Source organism: Ostrea edulis, chromosome 1, assembly GCF_947568905.1.
Source record: "Ostrea edulis chromosome 1, xbOstEdul1.1, whole genome shotgun sequence".
Lineage (NCBI taxonomy): Eukaryota > Metazoa > Mollusca > Bivalvia > Ostreida > Ostreidae > Ostrea > Ostrea edulis.
Window position 1 is genome coordinate 71891400 of NC_079164.1, and position 6037 is coordinate 71897436.

Below are 6037 nucleotides of genomic sequence, written 5' to 3' on the forward strand. Positions count from 1 at the left end.
GTGAATGTCCCTTTCAAGATTTAATCAAGAAAATACACAAGTATAGGGTGGAGTCATTTAAAAATATTCTCAAGAAAGATGGAACTTGTTAGCCCGCATGAGCAGAGTGTACAAGTGAGTTTTTCTGATCACATTTTGTCCGTATGTCTGCCTGGCCGTCCGTAAACTATTAACATATTCGTTTTTTCAAAACCACAGGGCTAATTTCAGCCAAACTTGCCACAATGTACATGTATGCTAGGGTTTGTTGGTTGTATATTGCTTAACGTTCCGCTTTAAAAAAAAAAAAAACCTCGCTCATTTGGAGACGTCACTATTACCGTTGAAGGGTAAAATGTAGGCCTATGTTCGGTGCTTATGGTCTTTGAGCAGGGAGGGGTCTCTATCGTGATATGAGGCCTTGGTTTTTGCGGTCTCATTCGAAGGATAGCCCCATTTACATGTCGCCTGTTAGGACAAGCAATGGATATTGAGGACCTACATGTATTCTAACCAAGACCCCCGCCGGACTGTTTGCTTAGGTAAAGAGGATTCAAGTCTTTTTTTTTTTAAAATAAGAAATGCCACGCTCTTTTTTAAGTGAATATGATTTAGTGGCATCATCTGTAAATCTCAAAAACCACTGCACCATTTTTAAACTTGGCATAAATCGTTTTTGGGCAAAGGAGATTGAAGTTTGTTCAAATGAAGGGTCATGGTTTTTCCAAAGGAGAGATCACCAAGAAATGGAAAAAAAATATGGTGGGGTCATTTTAAAAATTTCAAGAACGACTAGGCCAGAAAAGTTGAAGCTTGTATGAAAGCTTGAGATAGTGTAGTTTCAAGTTTGTTCAAAATCATGACCTACGGGAATAGAATGGAGCCACAACAGGGGATCAAATTTTTATATGGGAATATACAATGTATTGGGGAATCTCCAATCTGATTAAAATAAGATCTTTGATCCGCTCCGTTATTGTTATGTCGCTATGTGTAGCGACATAACAATAACGGAGCGGATCAAAGATCTTATTTTAATCAGGTTGGGGAATCTCTAAAAAAAAAAAATAATCCAAGAACAGAAGGGTCATGTTTAGCTGCAAAACTGTAGCTCTCTGAGAAAATATTGAGACAAATCGGAGAGCAATAGATCCACCCCTTATAAACACCTTCGATTTACGGCGCACAAAAAATTGCACTCCGTTGTAAAAAGAAAGAAAGAAGTTAAGTATTTGCCAAAAGAATTGTTTAAGATAAATTTTCTCGCTAAAACATCTTTTCCATTAATATTTACTGCTAATTACAATATTTACTGTTTCTGGGCGGGCTCATTGCTCGAAGAGCAATTTGCTGGGTATTGACATCGTGTTGAAGCTGGGTGTTCACCACACAGCCGCCAAATTAATTGGTTTATTGATTGTATCTTGTTTCCTCTCGAGTGCTTATTTCATGCACTTGGTGAGCAGAAGATTATTCTAATGTGGAAGACACAGGACCTACAGTTTTTAATGAACCAGATATGGAAATTACCGAGAAAGAAATATCCGAAGCTATTGATCAATTAGAACGGGGGAAATCCCATGGTTTGGACTATATTTTGAATGAGTATTTCATGGAATTTAAAGAATATTTTGTACCATATTTGCATATTATTTCTAATCGAATCTTATCATCAGGATTTTTCCAACACAATGGTCTGACGCTGTTATTGTGCCTGTTTTCAAAAAAGGTGATCCTTCTGATCCAAATAATTACAGAGGAATAAGTCTTGTTAGTTGTTTCTGCAAATTGTTTACTTCCATACTAAACAGAAGACTCGTCTCATGGGCAACCTCGTATGATATTATTTCAGATGCACAATTTGGTTTTCAACCCAAGCTAGGTACTACGGAGGCAATTTTTGCGCTTTATTGTCTTATAACACAATTCACTCCAAGCCAAAAAACGATTATATTGTTGCTTCGTGGATTATAAGAAGGCATTCGATTCAGTTAACAGGGAAAAATTGTATAGAAAATTAAACCACTACGGTATACAAGGGAAGCTGCTTACTATTGTTCGCTCCATGTATAGTAGGATTAGAACCTGTGTAAAATCCTCTGGTCACATTTCACAATTTTTTGAAAATCACATTGGTCTATTACAAGGAGAAGTGTTGTCTCCCCTATTTTTTGTATTGTATGTGAATGACCTTGAAATTGAATTTATTAAAAAAGGTAATCATCCGACTGATTTACAGTTATTAAGTCTTTATATTTTGATGTATGCTTATGACATGGTGTTGCTTGCAGAATCGGTTATTGAACTACAAAATATGTTAAATACACTGCTTTATACAGATGAATGGGATTTAGTTGTTAATGTAGCAAAAACTAAAATTGTTGTATTTAGAAATGGTGGGAAGATTCGCATAGATGAAAAATGGGTGTATAAAGATGAAAGTATAGAAGTATTAGATCAATTTGTTTACTTGGGCGTTTTATTTAATTTTAATGGTAAATTTTTGGTAACGCAGAAACAGTTAGCATCACAAGGTCGCAAAGCATTATTTGCCCTTAAATCAACTATAAAACAATTGTATTTAAATCATTGTACCTTATTCTCCCTTTTTGATACCTATGTCTGTAGTATTTTGAATTACGGATGTGAAGTGTGGGGATTACATAAAACACATGACATTGAAAAGGTTCATCTGGATTTTTTAAAATTTGCACTTGGTGTACGTAAAAACACTAATACAACCATGGTATATTTTGAAACAGGGCGTTTACCATTGTATCATGTTCGTATTTTGAGAATGTTCAAGTTTTGGTTTAAACTATTGGAGTCTGAAAATTGTATACTTAATGCTGCATATGAATATTTATACAATATCTGTGAAAATACAAAGCATACAAGTCGTAACTGGGCTACTTTTATCAAGGAACAACTTGATTGTTTGTGATTTAGTTATATGTGGCATGATCAACATATTTTTTAGCCATGTTTGTTTGCCAATAATACAACAAAGATTGAAGGATCATTTTATTCAAAATTTACATAGCAACATGCAGTATGAATCAAAATGCACTATTTACAAACATTTGGTTGATAATATTTGCTTGCAATATTACCTAGAAAAAGATATTCCAAAATTGTTTTAAAAGGGTATCTCCAAAATAAGGCTATCATCACATAATATATCCATAGAAACTGGCAGACATAAAAATGTACCACGTGAAAAAAGGTTTTGTAAAACATGTATCACTGAAATTGAGGATGAATATCACTTTTTGTTAGTCTGTCCTGTATATTGCCAGAAAAATTATTACTGGAGTAAAACCTCCATGTTCAAATTTATACAACTATTAAGTGTGAACAATGTTAAAGAACTTTGTAACTTGGGAAAATTTATTTGTAAAGCTATTGAATTAAGAACAGTCCATAATATGTAATTTGTATCGTCATTCTCCTTTTTTACTATCATTATACTACTGTCTTTACTATATACTATTGTATGCTAGATGTCTTTGTAAGAATTGGCCGTTTATTTTCAGCTTTGAAATAATTATCCATGTTCAATTTTGTTATAATGCTACAAGATGTATGTCTTTCGCAATAAAGTTATTATATTAGGTATAAGGCCAATTACTGAAATACACGGGAAGTAGAAAACACAGGTAATTCTCGCTGTTCCATGATCTCAGCATACCAGTTCTTTCGTTGTCAAAACATCTAGCTTCGGTAGAGGATGCCCTTGGTCTCCTCGCCTCTCAACCAAATGAAGCTTTGATTGACAGGCGGCTGAACCTTGATCTGACTGTTTCTTATTCTTTATTTCCGTGAGCCACAGCCTTATTGGACACACATATAAATACAAATATTAATATATACACAAACAAATGAAAACGGCATAGTGGAGAGTGGGTAGACAACAATGTTATAACGATACACAATTTAAATGAAACAAATAGTATCGCACCATACGAGAATTTCATAGTTTTGTTGCATATTGTAGAAATTTTCCAAAATTAATCAGTTCTCTAGAATTTTTTTTACACTAAGTAATTTACACTGGGTTTCGTATAATGAAAATATCTTGACATTTTTTTCTCAATTCATTATATACATGTATAAAGGGCATTTTAAAATAAAGTGAAACTCATCCTTTAGATCGCAAACAGTACATAACCGTTGTTCTCAAACTATATATCATTATGTTTACCAACCTTAACATTCCATTTATGAGATGAAATCTAAAATAAGATTTTTGAACACAGATACATTTTAGGGGAGGTGACTAAGAATGGAGGCTTTAGAAAATCTCCCTTGAAACTTCTTGTTTTTATGCTTGGGAGATTAAAAACATACTGCAAGTTAGAAAATGAAATGACGCGATTTACTCATGTGTTTGAAAATAAATATTGTACATAGTTTCTTCACATAATTTCAAAAATAATTTTATCTGTAGGCGTTGTAGTGTTATCACATGTCAAATGCGAAATTTTTCGGTATAATTAAAAAGAATTTATAGTATTTTGAGGTTCGAAATTTTCTTTGGATTTCGTGAATCATTCTCAATGACCAACATATCAAAATTTACTTAATATCTTAAGAAAAGAAAATTTTAATAATTGAAAAAAAAATCGTGGAAATTCGACCAAATTGACTTTAAAATAAGTTTTTATAAAAATTAGTTTACATTAGTTGAGCATCGCTGAAGAGACATTATTTGTCGAAATGCGCATCTGGTGCATCAAAATTGGTACCGTATAAGTTTTACATATAAATGTATTTTTGTTTTAAATTTTATATCAATCTAAACAATTCTAATACATATATCTCCGTGTGAACGCGATTTAAATTACAATACTCGCATTAAGCTGTTCGTGTGGACTAGTCATATGATGCAAATTCTTGGTAAAGCATGACGGAATAGAAATGTTTCGTCCGCATATTTGACGATGTGAAATGACCTGCAGACATCAACGATCAATTCAATATGATAATCGCTAATAACGACCTGTCATGAAGTTTTAATGTTTACAATGAATATGGAATTATATTCAAATCAAAGCCACGGGCCATATGTGTTATTAATTATTCAATATATATAGCATTTTTACACAAGCTTTCGTCCTGCTGATGAAACCACAATTCACATTAGAGTAAAACTGGCAGATTTTTATTATCATATTATTATGGTATTTTGTTTTATTAGCATAATTGATATTTTTTATTATTAAAGTTTGAAATTAAATAAATCATTGTAAATAAGACAGGGAGCCGAGTTTCATTTCTGATTTGTTATCTAATCTAAGAATATAAACCACCAAACCTAGTGAACAAATTTTTCTGTGTGAGATACATTTAATTGTAAATGTATTCCTTTTTAGTAAAACCAGATTTCCCTATGTGAGATAAATAGAATCCTTTATTAGTATAACAAGAGAACAGATTTCACTATGTGAAAAAAATAGAACATCCTTTATTACATTGTAGTAAAAATTCATCCAGACGACACTACCCACAGGTCAGAACGAGGCTCTACCGTGTCCGATACCTCGACTCGTGTTGCCAACGTAGATTTCTTCCATCTCATTGGAGTAAATAATGAAATACTATATACATTTCTCATAGTATTTTCACAGTTTTGTGGATTCTTTAACAAACATTTTTCAAAATTTATAAAATCAATAGTGTGGTGTTGTTTATTTACACTCACTAAATCTTTTCCATTATATTTCTTTTGAAATTGACGCTGCTTTCATCATAGACAAAGAATGCATATTTGTTGCTTACTTTGAAAAGTAATTGATTAAATCAATTACTTTGAAATTTCATGATTACAATTAAATTACATCTCTTTTGGATAGTAATTGATTGAATTACAATTACTTTTTACTAATTAATCATGATTACTTTATAAAGAAATGTTTTGATGAAGTGCATAGCTTTTAATTTGGAATATAGATACATATATAACGTTCATTAAGAAAATAATTATTTCTACATCTAAGTTGCATTTAAGCAGCATTAGTTGATGAAAAGTCTTGTCACTAAGTATGCATCTTTGTGA